Source organism: Coregonus clupeaformis, chromosome 21 (assembly GCF_020615455.1).
Source record: "Coregonus clupeaformis isolate EN_2021a chromosome 21, ASM2061545v1, whole genome shotgun sequence".
Lineage (NCBI taxonomy): Eukaryota > Metazoa > Chordata > Actinopteri > Salmoniformes > Salmonidae > Coregonus > Coregonus clupeaformis.
This window is the reverse complement of record NC_059212.1, coordinates 31,285,066-31,302,267: the sequence shown is the minus strand read 5'-3', so window position 1 is coordinate 31,302,267 and position 17,202 is coordinate 31,285,066. Positions and strand designations below refer to the sequence as shown.

Genomic DNA, 17,202 nt, shown 5'->3' with positions numbered 1-17,202 from the left:
TATCATAAATAAATCATAAATAATAAATGACAGTATCAGCTTCTTTTCATAAAGAAAAGGGAATAAATAATCAGCCAACATTTATTTTTGTCATTTAGCAGACATTCTTATCCAGAGCGACTTACAGGAGCAATTAGGGTTAAGTGCCTTGCTCAAGGGCACATCAACAGATTTTTCACCTAGTCGGCTCGGGGAGTAGAACCAGCGACCTTTTGGTTACTGGCATAACACACTAAGCTACCTGCCGACCTCAGTGTTCTCCGAATGTCAGTGGGATAATGTTGCACCGAAACCCTCAAGGAACCTAATGGGAACGTCGCTGAATGTTCTCTGGATGTCCCCTGTTTGCTGGGATAATCCATTCTCCATTCTCTTGTTTATGTTATGGCTATGTTCCCACTTAATGTTCCTTTATGTAATTAAGCTTTCGTGTGTGTTTTTCTGTGTTTATGAAGCTTGTTGGTGCTTGCTTCTGTGCACAAATCATTTGACTGCTGCAGTTTGATATTATTTACTCACTTTTATTTAAGAAAATAAGCTGATACTGGCCTTTATATTTATGATATATTTATGACATTTTAGCTTAGTTAAATTGCTTAATATTATGGTGTTTCTACTCTAAGAAAAACGAAAATACATTTTACAGTTGCCTTCCTAAAACATCCGTTAATACATTTAAAGTCCTTCAAAATATAAACTACTTATCATAATGTTAGAACGTAGAATATAAACTAGATATAGGCTACTGTGGGTGGGGTAAGCTAAATAAATACAACCAAATAGACCTAATTACAAGAATAGTGATAAAGGAAACAAAAAATACTAGGCAGATCAGCTTGTGGCTGAGCAGTTCCGGAGCTAAATTGGTGCGGGAGAGAAGGCAGACACAATTGTTTTTATCTGCTCCGGCAGCTCCAGCCGAATTAAGCTCTGACCTAGTATCTTGTTTGAATCACTTAGTAAAAAATTTACATACAGTGGGGTCCGAAATTATTGACACCCTTGATAAAGATGAGCAATAATCACTGTATATAATAAATAATTCAAATACTGTGCTATATCATATGCTAAAAGAAAAAGGGTACTGGGCCGTCCGCACTACCCCCTGTAGCGCTTTGCAGTCGGATGCCAAACAGTTGTCATTCCAAGCGGTGATGCAGCCAGTCAAGGTGCTCTCAATGGTGCAGCTATATAACTTTTTGAGGATCTGATGGCCCATGCCAAATCTTTTCAGCCTCCTGAGGGGGAAGAGGCACTGTTGTGCCCTCTTCACAACTGTGTTGGTGTGTTTGGACCATGATAGATCCTTAGTGATGTGGACACATAGGAACTCGAAGCTCTCGACCCGCTCCACTACAGCCCCGTCTGTTTCCTGTAGTCCATGATCAGCTCCTTTGTCTTGCTGACGTTGACCGAGCGGTTGTTGTCCTGGCACCACACTGCCAGGTCTCTGTCTGACCTCCTCCTTATAGGCTGTCTCATCGTCGTCAGTGATCAGGCCTACCACCGTTGTGTCATTGGCAAACTTAATGATTGTGTTGGAGTCTAACGACTTAGTAATGATGGTGTTGGAGATTCACTATTACCAATAGCAGGGGAGGTTAGAATGTCTTGGCGGTATGATATTTGGCCCTCTGTAACATTTTCACTCTGGCAGTAATGGGTGGCAGGTAGCCTAGCGGTTAGAGTGTTGGGCCATTAAGCGAAAGGTTGCTGGTTTGAATCCCCGAGCCGACAAGGTGAAAAGTCTGTTGATTTACATTTTAGTCATTTAACAGACGCTCTTATCCAGAGCGACTTACAGTTAGTGAGTGCATACATTTTTCATACTGGCCCCCCGTGGGAATCGAACCCACAACCCTGGCATTGCAAATGCCATGCTCTACCAACTGAGTTACACGGGGCCCTTGAGCAAGACACTTAACCTTAATTTGCTCCAGGGGTGCTGTACTTCTATGGTTGACCCTGTAAAACAACACATTTCACTGCACCTATCTGGTGTAGTATCTTTTTTTTTTTTGCATCCACATTCATGTAGAATTGTCTATAAACATATTCTATTCTTATTTACAATATAAGTGACTCCAAAGCACACAATACATTATTTACCATTCATTTCTATTGGGCACAAAATAGTCTTAAACACAACCAAAATGAACTGCAAATGCAAATCCAACAAGTTTGTAGCTATTGCGTGCTAGGAATATGGGACCAAATACTAACCGTTTGACTACTTTATTTATAAGAATCTTTAGGGGTTTTGATGGAAAAAGTTATCTTGTGAAGAGGCAGCCTTGAAAATGTTCATCTTGTCTTAGTGTCATAAATAATCCTTGGTTCCTGCCTGTGCTTGGTAAAGATATGAGGGGGGTGACATGACCCCCTCCTTAGGACCATCTGGCAGAAAGCCCAGAATATGTTCTATAAGTTAAGATAGGAGACGGTGCCAGACACATGCTGGAACCAACCCTATGAACTATGCCTGTGTAACATGTCCGTAACCAGTATATAAGAGATCTAACAGGACTGCCCCAATAGAGCTCCTGACAGACGTGTACTATGGTGCAACAAGTTTGTTGGACTGTTAATAAACAATGATTCATTTAAGTTTGACTTCGAGTGTCCCTGTTTAGAATTTCCAAGACAGGGTGTCAATAATTTTGACCCCTACCTTTTTGAGAAAAAACAATTATTACTTTTTAAACACAATCTCTTTCTCTGAGCAATTGTATTAGCATAAAATAATACTACAATATAGCTCAGTATTTGAACTATTTATTTTATACAGTCATTATTGCTCATTGTTATCAAGGGTGTTAATAATTTTGGAACCCACTGTATATGTTTTTATTTTTATTTTAATAAGTTGTTCAAAGAAGGTACTAAGTCGCTCGAACGAGATACTAAGTCACTCGGACGAGATAATGATTTTGTCTTAGGCTTCAGGTCTCAAACTTATGTTGTTAAACTCATTCTAAAAAGACACACCTCATAAAACAGTAATGGTGAGAGACCCACACTGCAATATGAACATCCAGGAGTAAAGAGAATTCTCAGATGACACCATCAGTATAATAGAGTTAAAGCCATTAAGAGATGCTTCAGTTTAATGATGGCTAGACAATAGCCATTTCCTAAAATCAGATCAATCCCTAGCCTGTCAAATCACAGCACCACACCGCCAGATTGAATCCCCAGGCAGCCCAGAAAATAGGGTTACTCAGGTAGAATGATTTACCTGTTGAGCAGAAATATACTTTGAGTGCCACCATTTGTCTCTAAGAGCCCCGACATCATCTACCGAAAGTCATAAACCGACACAGCGGCATCCAAATGGAGGACATCCATTATTTCTATTGGCATCAACCTCGGTTATGGCAGGGCGCTGCTGCAAAGTGGCCATGTAGCCAGCCCACCACTTCCCACATGTACGTGGGATGTCACAATTTCTCACAGTGGCTGACCAAGGAAACAGCTGAACCACAAGGTCATATTTATCTATATAACATGATATACTTGGTGCTTTTTGCCCATACTGAATGATGGTGGTTGGCCCAGTTAGAGGCTAAAAAGCCCTGTGCTCTCTGGTTGTAGCTGTACTCCTGTAGCCAGCCCAGGTAAAGCTCCATTGACCCCAGACATGGTACCAGAGCAGATGGTAAGGTCTATTGATTTTGGGGCAGTAACTCCCAGCAGCACAAACAGGAGAAACAGGATAGTGTGTGTGTGTTAACCCTCTTCTAAAGGTCTGGGCCCAGCCTACAAAATGGCCAAGTAACACTCCACTGACCCCAGACCTGGTACTTGAGCAGGTGGCATAGTATGGGCCCAGTAATGCCACTGCAGCCTGCCCTGGTAAAGCTCCACTAAACTCCAGACCTGGTGACAGAGCAGGTGATATGATCTGGGCCCAGGCTCCATAAAGCCTCTGTACTGTTCCATAGCCAGCAAGAGGCTCGCCACTCAATTAGTGCAGCTGCCCCAGGCCCTACGAACCAGCCAATTGGACAGATCACTTGGCAGTGTATGATTTGCTACATGATTTGGCTACACCATACCGCAGACTCATTCAAATGCAGGTTGAGGTTATTTTACTGGATGAATGATTATTTCTGAGATGCCACCACAGGTTCATAGGTTCAGTGCCTTGCTCAAGGGTACAACAGCAGGAGTTCAGGGCTGTCCCCCACATTCGAATTCAAAGACATGGCTGTGTGGCAATTACCCGAGTGTGTTGTGTGTCCACCACACACCAGTGGGAACAGTGTTGACCACACTTAATTTACAGAGCTGGAGTCACAGCCGATGAGTCCACCCCGTGTGCCCTTCATCTCGGCCTGACACCAGTTCCCATGGCAACCACATCGACAGGGGGTGGGGTGGAGGGGGGGGGGAGTAGTCACGAAGTCAAAACATCAGAGGCAAAGATGTAAACTACTTATACAAGTCTCAATATCTATAGCTTTGTTCATTCATTATCACACCCCCAAAAAACTTTTCATGAGAGCTTTTCTCCATTGGTCGGTCACTTGCTGTGTGCTTGTAACTGCAAAGCTTTTAAACTACATTCAACGTTTTTTGTAAAAAAAGTTCATTACCATAAATGTCTTGGCCTCAGAGTGCTGTTTATGTAGTCCTTAATAAAAACAATCGAAACAACGCATGACATTTGAGAGAAAATTGATAAGTCATCCTTTTCCCCATACAGGGGAGGCAAGCTTCAGGCAACATGCTGACAAGCCTTATAACGTAGTCCACAGGAGCACAAGAGCACATTTCTATTCCCAAAAGGCAGAGGATGTTGTGTTGCACTGAATACCAATCCACTCCGTCACCTGCTTTCTGCCAGGGGAGGGGCTGAGTGGCCAAGACACTCAGGTTGTGTTAGTACTTAATCATATCTCTCTCCCCTTCCAGTGACAGATGCACTGAAGGTTTTATAACCATAGGGATGCAATGTATACCATATGCATTAACTTTTCTCACAATATGGTTGAATTTTTCACTGTAACTGTTAATGGCACTTGTCAAATGCTTGAACATGACAAAGCATTTTACTATTGTAAATGCGGCATGGAAAATGTTGTATGAAACAGGGAAGCTTTTATTGTAGAGACAGTTGCGACTGCATGCAGGCACTCATTCACTACCTCAGCTCAGCATCTGGTGTCACCCTAAACAGCGCATTCTCGGGCAATCACTTATCTTGTCACAGTGAGACCAGAGAGTAACTGATAAAACCTTAACGACCCTTCACAGTGCCTGCAAGTTACACCACCACCTATTGGCCCATGAACAGTCTACTGTCTGTGTTCCATCGCTGTGACCTAAAACATATACATATTTTCCAATCTTAATTAGCCTCTTGGGAATTGACTGACCACTATGGGGATATACAGATCCTATCTCTTTATATGCCTAATATTTAGACCCTGTTTATCATAGGCTAAACAGCCACATTTGGTGTTGCACACTGGTGTTGTCTTTTATCCCAGCTGCCAGAGGTACTTACGGATCCCTGTCAAATCAGTCCATGCTTTGGAAACACCTCTGAGCTAGAGGAGAAGTAGGACACTGGTATTATCATGTGGATGCTATCACCCCCATCCACCATACTGGCACATACATACAGTACTTGACAGATGTGGCACAGTGAACAAGGACTTATTTTTGTTGTTTTTGCAATATGCCTGGCATGGGCCAACTTTGTGCTGGAGCAGTCAGTGGCCCCAAAATAAATGAAGTAACTAGAAGCTAGAGCAGTGTAAGTGTCCAAAAACCACCCTGCTTAGTTGGTAGAGTATTAACAACACAAAGGGATAAATGGGAGCACCTAGCCTCGGCCAAGGTGGACAAAAGCATAGATTGGCTTGTGAGCGGCTGTGTTGTCAGCCCAAAGCCCTGGGATGTTAAGGCACGCCGCAGTCTGGGAGAGCGACTGACTCTTGGCACTTGTAGGTCCGGCGGGTCAGTGAGAGGAACGGTGGCATCAAACAGGCTGTGACTAACAGCCGCCTCACACAAAAGAACAAGGGAATTAGTATTCAAACGTGGACACGGATTTCTGTTAAACTTGTGATGTTAAACCTTTTGGATGAGTGAGAGCTGCTACAAACGCAGTGATTTGAATACTTTTATCTACATCTATCAAGTTGAAAAATGCAAATAGAAATTGCATTAAGTCATGGTTGTGATGAAGTGTAGGAATTATGTGTTTTTAGGGCGGCAGGTAGCCTACCGATTAAGCAGTTGGGCCAGTAACCGAAAGATTGCTGGTTGAAATCCCTGAGCGGACTAGGTGAAAAATCTGTTGATGTGCCCTTGAGCAAGGCACTTAACCCTAATTGCTCTGGATAAGAGCGTCTGTAAAATGTAAATGATGGTACTGTTAAGTCTCAGTGAGTGCTGCTTTGCTTCGTTGTCGTGCGGTCTGAGCTTTTACTTGATCACTGTCTGAGACAATAGTGTTATCTGGAACACAACAAAACATCAATATTACTGATTAATATTACACCTATTTTCATGCAGGTATTGTGTTTATAATATTTTACATGAAGTTGCTTAGTTACCTGTGTAATAACAATGTAATGATTGTAGTACCAACATTTTATTAACCTGCTGGGTAAAGTGTTACCGTTTCATCTCTTACTCCAACTTTAAAAAGAGCTAACCCGGGAATACTAGCACGTTCCAAGTTAAGTAATCTATTGTTACAATTCCTCTGGCTAAATTGCACCATGGGTATGCTGCACTACTATCATTTGAGTTGACACTGTTAAATTGTCACATTGAATGATTTCAAAGCGAGAAAGTTGACACTATGTGTCACCATTCAGATTAAAAAGGCAATCTCGAGAGGACAGAACGATGAAGGGAGTTATATGGCCTGGAGACAATTCTAAATTAATAAAATGTATAAAGATAAAATATAAAGGTGTGAAATATATCTTTGATATGACATAGTTACAAGAGAAACCAAACAGACAAGTGAATGAGATGAACACGCCCTCAAAATCCCTGCTACACTACATAGCCATCCTGCTGTGAGAGGATGGAAAGATAGAAACACTAAAGCTATTTTCCTCCCATCCCATTCAATTCTTACACTATTGTCTCCTCACTCCAATAGGTTTCTATATTATATTATTGCTCTGACATACAGGTATATTGAAAATTATAGACAGGATGGGAAAATCACTAACCTTTGAAGAGCTTTAGAATGCAGCAGTGGCAGGAGGGGGTGCCCAGACTCTTCCTCATACAGGTCTTACAGGAGAGGACAAAGGTAAGTGTTCCAGCGTTAACAATAGGAGCGAATGGGATCTTACATGTACCTCCGAATATGTGATTTTACCCAATTTCAAGCATGAATGCCTCAATAAGGTTCATGCATTCCTTTTTAAATATTCTCAGAAAACATTTATCTAATTCGTTTCATGGCTCCTTGCTTTGACATCCTCTCTGGAACATTCACCGGGTAATGGACAAGCAGTTGGACATGGTTGGTATTGCTGGCTAGAGCGACTATGGTAGGAAAACATAGGGAGTATCGCATGCAGCACCATGCAATATGCAATGTTAAACAAATAGTATAGACCAGCTATTGTTTTGATGTATTTTTTACACTGCTCATGCTGATAATTGGAAATGAAATAGCCAATTAATCTCCTTGTCTTATTGTCTAAGATATAATTTTCTCCCCATACAATAGTTTTGTTTTAGATGTCTTATCATGCCTTTTTTTATCTTTCACTATGCCAATTCCAATTTGAATTATCGCACTTCAAAGAGATCCTCATTTGAAGACATCCCAAGCTAGTGAGAAGAGAATGGCATCCTACTCTGAAACGGTGGCTGTCTTATCGCCACAGACAGACTTCTCTCTTTCAGCATGCTGATTTCAATGTCTGGTTACCAACACTTTCAATAATTCCTTAAGCCTATTCCACAAATAATAAGTACGCCTACACATCGTATAAAAAAACACCCATTAATTAAAATATTATAATTTGTACCTCATTGATTAATACGTCTAAATTTGAGGGAACTGCTTGGTCAATTATTCAACAACAGTACTACTTCATCAGGTTTTTTGAGCAGTGCTACCTCAACGCATGAAGAGACACTAATTGAGAACAACCCAGTGCTTTCCGTGGGGAAGGATTGGAGAAGTTGTGGAGTTGAAATGCCCAGTGTGTGTCATGATGTCTAAGGATGTACTGGAAAGGTCGTTGCTTTTTCCCGCGCTCCAACTGTCTCGCTTCAGTCTACAAAGTCAATACACATTGAGGTCAAGCAGATATTGAGTGAAATCAGTGGAAATGCTATTTTATTTCACTAGCTCCCAAGGACTCCACAAAATAAATTATTAACTTAATCCATATATTCAACATCTATGTGTAAGTATTTAACCAGTGGACTGCTATATCCTCTCTACACTGAAGCTGGTCTTACTGTATCTGTGAAAATATGTTCTCTTTCTCTGAGGCTGGTCTGACGTTTGTCCAAATAGCTTGATTGGAACAAAGCTCCATGCCAGTCCCAATGTCCTCCTCTCCTTTATGAAAGCCCTTTGCAGTGCACCACTGACTGAGTGCTGGGCTGAGGCAAAGAATAGCTCATTGTGTGATCTCGCTGGGTGGACTGGCTCATGTAATGAGAAATATGAATGCAGACTGACTAGAGGTGTGACTGGTTTTAAATGCTGATGATCAGACTGGAAGTGGGAGGTGTGACTTATTAAACCACATCCAGCCTTTGAATCTGCTTTATAGGGAACCACAACAGCATGTTCTCTGTTATGGAGTAAGAGAGGGTGTCCTTGCTCACATTCACAGTAACAAACTAATGTGAGGTTTATTTGTTAGATTTCATAGATCATAAGAACCACTTCAGTATGATGTGCTTTTTAAGTTAATTTAGCCAGCGTGAAAGTTGGGGAAGCAACGGTATACACAAGACATACATGTTGTTCAGTAGACAGTTATTATAGACAAAATAGTCAAAGGTCAGTTATCTAGAATGCCTCAGTGATTACCGCTGCAGGTTTTCTACAAAAACCTTCTGCTTTCAGCAAGAAGTATTGAATATCATGCAACACGAAATGTGTTTTCAGGCAATAAAGCCAACATTTTTTTCACCTGTGGTCACCAAGAGAACTAAAATATGGATTTTCCCTGTCCAGCTCTGAATACCCACGGTAACACTTCTCAGGTTTTCAAGCAAGAATTGGCATCCCTCCACAAATACCATCTATTCAAATATTATGCCAACCTACATTTGTTTGTGTCTCAATGTTAAAGCTTCAGCCTCAGATGCTCTCCTTTACGATGAGTGCATATAAATTTAACATGATAACACCAATCTGTTTTTCACCATCCTCAGCAGAACAATCACCACACCACTGACTGAGCAAGTGAAACAAGCGGGGTTGATAGATAATGACCAGGCTCTCAAAACACAGATACTGGTGAAGCTGTGATGCTGAGAAGTAGTCTTCCTTTCCTTTTAACTACAGAGCAGGAAGGAGAGGAGTTGGCAGCAGACATAGCTGTGTGGGAGCTGTCCTCCATCTGCCCACACAGATGGGGAGAACTTGCGACTGTAAGACCACCAACACAAGCAAACCTCATCTATCCTCTTAACTGCTGAAAGACCACCAACACAATCAAACCTCATCTATCCTCACATCAAAAAAAGAGAAGAATTGAGTAGTTCAGATTCAGATCCAGATCCATGTATTGCCACATATCGAGATTCTCTTGATAAAGTGCTCAACAGAGTAGTATTCTTCTTTGTTCAAAACAGTTGTATTATTCTTTGACACACAGATAATCCAAACTCGGTTTCAAGCTAAAATGCCCCTTTTTCGATCCGTGTCTCAATTAGCAAGAGGAAGGAAAACTTTTTCGACAAAGCACGGAATTTCAATGTGTCCGACCACTGTCTAACTGGAATTAAAATTATCTGACTGGCCTACAGCTGCAGGGGGGCTGGAAAGCCAGCGAGTCAGGCAAGCATAAAGGCAGGATGACGGGAGTGAGGCAGCCCAGAGAAAAGTGTAATTGTTGGGCTCTCAATTATGTTTGTTTAATTATTGGTTGAATTTAATCAGTGCCACAGCTGTAATTACTACCACTGCCCAGGATCCATCAGGAAGTCCTTTGTATCAAGCCATTCTGATTCTGCTGAAGCCCAAAATAATTAATACAGCAGCTTTTCATTGTTCCAGTAGCCTACTGTAGACACAGTAGAAACCGTAGAAACAACAGTGTAGACACAGTAGAAACAACAGTGTAGACACAGTAGAAGCAACACTGTAGACACAGTAGAAACATGAACACTGAACAGGGGACAGTGAGAACTCTATTCCCCATTGTCTTGTCATTGTCCATTCTGATGCAGGGACAGTAAACCACACGGACATTGGTTGTACACAGTGTCCTTTGGCAATAAGGATTTGACATCGACAATGAAAGTCCCATGACAGGATTCAGTAGTGTAAGCAAACTGAGCATACAGCACGCAGAGGCGGTTTCAAAGGGTAAATGACAGCCACTAGCTAAAATACAACACATCTGCAAAATAAGTATGTAACAAAATACTGCAGACAACAAAGACTGTGTACCCTGGTGTATTCTGCTAATTATTCATTAGGATACGTCTATTTTAGCTTTGTGGGGCTAAAAATAGAAACAACTCAAATTATGCAAGCATATTTAAGTGCCCTGTATACTTTTGTACCGTGGCTAGTGTGAAAATGGAACAATTGCTGTGTGTGTGTGTGTGTGTGTGTGTGTGTGTGCATTGGCTTAGAATGGGACATTTGTGAGCTATAAGGACATAATGGTTAATGATACCCTTCTCTCTAATTGCTGGAACAAATTGTTGTTTTAGTCCTCAATCACATATTAATTAACTTGGGAGGGTCAGTGGTAGTGCAATCCTGATTGGTTTCCACATTATATAGGCCTAAAGCTATATACACACTATTAGGAAGCAGCATCTGATACTGCAATACAGATAAGAAGAGAAAGATAATCTAAACACCCTGAACCCTTCAGCTAAGGTGTCTCTTGGGTAGATATCTTTGCATCTAAGAACATCCTGCATTGCATGCTGGGGAGCGCCGAGATAGAACTTTAAGCTTGACTCCTCCCTGGAGATGCTGCATGGACCAGAGGTCTACAGTTGCTCTGTTGCTCTTCACACTAAGTATTTAAAAACAGGTTTGATTCAGAGAAGAAGTGTAGCTAAGATTTGGAAACCTTTGCAGATGATCTCCCAGAACAGACCAGGGATCGAGAAGGAAGAAAGTATATCACCAGCATAATGGATGCTGTGGAAAATGGAAGAAATCCAGTTTCAGTTTGAATCTCCCATCCCACTAATGAGAAGTCATTAGCATGGCCCTCCTCCTTCCTTTACATTGGGAGGAGGATGGATAAAAATAAAATTGCTCAGACAAATGCTTGTAAAAGAGATAGTGTATCTTCTCCACAAAATGATATATTTGAAGCATCCTATTGTAGGCTACACAGAAATGGTGCCCAACTGGGGCTGATGACCTAATCATATGAATGGTGTGAAAAAAAAATAATAAAAAAAGAACTTTAACAAACATAAAGAGTATAGGTCTACATACTATACTTTTTATGATCTGATCTTAGAAGTTTCCTAACGAAATAGCTGAAAGCTGAAAAATGAAAGTGGGCCTATCTTTCAAATAGTTTTTATTGCTGTTCCATTTTAGTGTTCTCTGGGTTTCTATCTACACAAGCAGTAATATACTGTTGTGAATCTGAGGAGCATTAAAGCTAATCCAATGCTCCTGTCCAGCTACTGTAAATCATATTTGATTTTTTTCCCATTTCCTCCGGGTTTATGGCATAATCAATCGCCCGGTTAGCTCAGGCATGATCAAACAGAGCTGATAAGACAAATGTTCTTTGTCACTGAGTAGTATATAAGTGGACTTTTTTAGCCCTCCATCGATTGCAGATTTTCTCTGCTCAGCACTGCTATTCAAAGCAAACTGTGGGCAGTCAGAATCTATCTTGCCGGATCAGACTTCCGACCACCAAACTGCTGACTTGTTGCTCGGCCACTGTCACTTAACATTTATCTGAGTCTAGTGTTATTTCTGTGCTCAATAAGCATGCAGACTTTCGAATAGAGGACACACACACACCCAGAACGTTCCTACTGTATGCAGCCTGCCTTGGGCAGCCAAACAGAAACAGCGTTCATAAGATCTGCATAATTAATACATTCATCATAAACACATTAATGAAGACGGTCATGGTCTAAATTCAACACTAGTGCGTTGTTGTGCTGGAGGATAGTCTCCAGAGCTTTTCTCCACAGGCCAGAACCCTGGCTACTGCTACAAGCCAATGCACTTTAACTCCCCCCACTGGCGATGAGAAAAAGCCAAGCTACCACAGGTGCATGATAATAAGTAACATTGTACATTTCAAATGGGCTCTCACTCTATCTCTCGGCAGGGAAAGAGAGGGTTGTGTAGGTAGGAAGATTTGCATCAGTATGAGTTTGTATGTTTCTGTTTCTGTGTTTTCGGTTTTCTATATTCGGATATTGTGAAATGGAAATGCTTGTGTGGCTTTCTCAGCGCATGGTGGAGACAAATCAGTGCAGGGTCTACAGAGCATTTATCAAACATATTGAGAATATGACAGAACGGACCACAAAGGAATGAACAAGACTGTGTGTGGAAGATGTAGAATATCCCAGGGCATCCACATAGCATATCTATGCTGTATCATCATAGTGCATTGCATGCATCCACTGTCATTAGCTAATGACCTTTGATTTTACGTTTTAGAATATTGTTTAAAAAAGTCTTAATATGGGATTACATGATAGATGGAACCAGAGGCTATTTAGAAGTCCTCAGTTGCTCTGTTGTTCAAAAAGCTGTTCATCACACTGTCAGTTTCTTTATTACAGGAGCCCAATACAAACACAATGATACAGATTTTGGTGGATCTGGCTATTGGTATGTTTTGGCAGCTCTGTTTGGTTGAATATATTATCTGATTGATTATGCAAATTATTGAAATATCTCCATTTGAATGCTGAATATTGAGGAGTAATGGGGGAAACTTCCCTAACACAATCACTGCTGGGCGCAACAGGGAACTAAATCCCCAGGATTGAAATATTATGTACATTTTTAATTACCACATAGACTAACATCATCTTGTTGTTTGGCTACCCATTGGCACTCTGGTAAATATGAATTATTCACATAGAGAGCAAAAAGAAACAGTCCTGAGCTCTAGAGTAATATAGTCAACTTAAGGGAAAAAGAGAAAGAGCGTGATGTGAATATTTGTTACCTAACCTAATGAATGAGTCTATTTCTAAGTATGATTCATGAAAAAAAAGTGCACAAGGAATTGGTTACTATATTTTTCTATCAGTTCTCTTAACATATGACACAGACATATTATGCCTTGTGATTTTCACCCATTTTACACATATTCACATTCATTGATCACTGTATGGTTAGCAAGCTAGCTTTAACCGTGGGTGAAATAGAGAGAATGTTATCTACATTTTCAGATTTGGGAAAACCTTTGAAAGCATGACACAGGGCCACAGGGGAGAAGGGAATTGAGAGGCTGGTAGGTATGATGAATCCTAAAACTGATTACTTTCTACCTCCAGACTCACAGCCAGCCTACATCCAATTCGCACACAGCACGAAGGTGGTGCCTAAAATTAACCAAATTATATCTCACAGTCACAAAAGTGAACGCACCAACAGAGTTATTTTGCCATGGTGTGAGATTTCTGTACACTGTAAATAATCTGATAGGGTAGGTCCTAGGATCATTCCAATATCAAACAGCAAACTCCCAACTCTCTGCCCCATGGAGAATATGCTCAGCTGACTTTGACAAATTAGACACCTGAAATCTATGACAATAACCTTCGCTGGGTGATGCTGTCGAGTGGAACAGCAGATATATAGCCGTATATATTCTTTAACAAGAACAGCATGAGATAAACATATTATTTCTGGAGATGGAGATACACCACACCATGACTTCCTTATCTGACTGTCACAGCATTACAAAATAATTGGATGTATACTCAGTATGTTTTTTTATTAAACAGCAATAACACTTGGCTAAGATTTGATTGAAAACAAAAATAGCAGTGGTTTAGGTTCAGACAACAATGTGATCAACTAGGTGGTTAACGGATCTGCTGTTTAACAGAACTTGAAAGAAAGGAGCTTTTGACATGACACACTAAAACTTTTCACACATGTACACAGCAGCTGGAACATTGAGTTCCTTTTATATTTTCTGAAGAAATATTATGTAAATATTTGACATATAGGATCTTAATTTGAGCCAGTTTGCTACAGCAGGAATAGAATCCTGCAGCAACAGGATATGTGAATTATTAAGTGGATTATAAATTAATGGATATTTTTGTAGGAGTTTATAAATTTTTCATAAGGGAAAATCAAGTCTGAAACCTAAAAGTGGAAATTACAAACTTGAGAAGCCTTTTTAAACCTCATACACTACAAGTTTTCCTGCAACAGGGCGATCAAATTAAGATCCTACATCTGTAAATGACAATCCCTGCTTTTCTTGCTAAGTGATCCATTCACAAGCCTCAGAATCCAGCGTAGTTTTGAATAAGTGTGACATGTGTGACACTTTAATAAAGGGAATACTAAAAGGGGAATACTTGTAATAATTATAGACACGTGGTGATATTATGCTCATAGTGTTCCCCCAAAACAGGTTAGAAACACAAATGAGACATAAAACCTTGGCGTTAACTTAGTTACGAGTATGTCTCATATTGTGTCCTCGACACACAGATAAAAGCTATTAATCTATACAATACATGTTACACATATGTGATCAATTGAACATTGTTAGATAAGGTTTAGTAATAATAGAGAATAGATTAATTTTTTATTTTTTGTATAATATAGGGTAACTAGGTACGGAGCAGCATACTAGGTGTAGAAAAAGGTTTAGTGAACAATACAGATATTTTTGTGATATGCAATCTGCTTGCTAGCAAGTGTGGTTCTTCTGAATTTCAGAAATACAAATGTTTCATTGTTTGAATATTAGCCTGTGAAATTGAATCAATATCAATTAATTTAAGATGTGAAATTGCTCTAGTGCTTGATCAAAGTTTAAAAACATTAGAGGGGTTTAGTTTCATGATATTGTCTGCTGTTTAGTCCCTGCTGGGGGGTCATTAGGCTCATATTGTTGTGCCCCATCTGCTCTCAGCGTTATGTTTTGATTGATATAAAGCCCCCCTATTAATTTGTTACCTTGCCCCCCTCAACCAAACCCCTGCCAGGAAAGGGGCTACACCTGCCATACATTTCTCCATAATTTAAACATGCAGTGTAACTTACCCAGTTGGAGAAATCAGCCAGATGAACAATTCAAATTTGCCTCGTTTTATCTCTATCTTCCCTCTGGTCCCTTCCCCTCACTGTACACTTATCTCCAAGAGGTTTCTTTCTCACTCTCCCAGCGTCTTTTGGCGACTATATTGATCTCTCAGCCAAGTATCGATCTGTCAGCCCTGTTGTTACTACTGCTGCGCAGTTGTGAGCTCTCCCTTCTCTCTGCCTCTCACGGCTGCAGTGGGGAAGCTGGGCAATGTGTAGTTCTCGCTCTTGCTCTCTCTCTCTCTCTCCCTCTGTCTCTCTCGTCTTGCTTTCTCTCATTGTACTGTATTGATCTCTCTGTGCTGTTCCTCTACTAGTGCAGCCCCTAGTGGGCGTTCCAGACACTGCTTGTAGCCATCTCACTGTGATTCTCCCAGCTCAGCACAAGTTGACAAGGGGAGGGGAGAAGGAGGCAGGAGGGTGCCTGGGAAAACGCATGATACATCTGAAGAACTGAGTGCAACCTGGGCTGTCAGCAGGCAGCAGGACCCCTGCCTTCAAGAAAATATACTGTAACAGAGATGTGAATTCTTGTTTCAGCAGGCAATCATAACCAAGTAACTTTACACAGATGTGAACAAACACTCATTGATGCTTCTACCCGACTGACAAGAAAATTGATTAAAACCCCATGAGGGATATATCAATGGAATGATGATGGTTGTGAACTTTTTAAAGGTTGTGGTTGAAGTGTCGTGAAGTTGAAGTTTACCCTTTCACCACTAAGGTCTTACCACTTAGTTGGACAATTCTGATACTATGTGAATATCATAACAAGAACTGAAAATTGGAAAATTCTATTTATCATCTACAATAATCCATAATCCAATTGGTGGCATCAGCGATAGCCACACTTTCTTGAAGAGGTTTGGATTTATTTCACAGTAGAGCCTTGGTCTAATGCTGCGTTCATAACATCTCGTAAATTCGTAAATACCAGCATACGACTGGGAAAAAAACACTTGAATGCCCCTCCAACTAAGTAACCTATATTAAGTCCATCTAACATCTGTCAATCCTACAACTATTGTATGATGTAATCATGCGACTATAAACCTGAGTTATACTGTTAGCACTGAGGCGGTTTGCCCTAGTAGGAAGTCCACTGTGTGCAGCTCACCCTGCACTATCAGCTCAAACGTAAATTTCACTGTCATGTCTACCTCTGATAAGCCTCCCAGTAAAGCAATAAAAACAATCAAGAATCCCAGAAAGTGCTAAAAAATAGCCCACATTAACATATGTAGCCTAAGAAACAAGGTTCATGAAATCGATAACTTGCTAGTAACAGATAACGTTCATATACTGACTATCTCTGAAACTCACTTAGATAATACCTTTGATGATACAGTGGTAGCAATACATGGTTTCAACATCTTCAGAAGAGTCAGGAATGCCAATGGTGGAGCTGTTGCCGTGTATGTTCAGAGTCATATTCCTGTAAAGCTTAGAGAGGATCTCATGTCAAATGCTGTTGAAGTAATATGGCTACAGGTTCACCTACCTCACCTAAAGCCCATTCTTGTGGGAAGCCGCTATAGACCAGCAAGTGCTAACAGTCAGTATCTGGATAATACAGTGCATTCGGAAAGTATTCAGACCCCTTCACCTTTTCCACATTTTGTTACGTTACAGCCTTATTTTAAAATGGATTAAATACATTTTGTCCTCATCAATCTACACATAATACCCCATAATGACAAAGCGAAAACAGGTTATTAGAAATGTTTGCAAAT

The 17,202-nt window shown here is 40.6% G+C and overlaps 1 protein-coding gene across 3 annotated transcripts in view; it reads right to left on the bottom strand.

Annotated features, from left to right (window-relative positions):
- LOC121535212 (tenascin-R) overlaps window positions 1-15,678 on the bottom strand; it is a 140,040-nt gene extending 124,362 nt beyond the window's left edge. For all 3 annotated transcript variants that reach the window (XM_041842047.2, XM_041842049.2, XM_041842048.2), the window contains exon 1: window positions 15,428-15,678. The gene's annotated coding sequence lies outside the window, so the exon portion shown is untranslated. The remainder of the gene's footprint in view (window positions 1-15,427) is intronic.
- Between the last annotated feature and the right edge of the window lie 1,524 nt (window positions 15,679-17,202).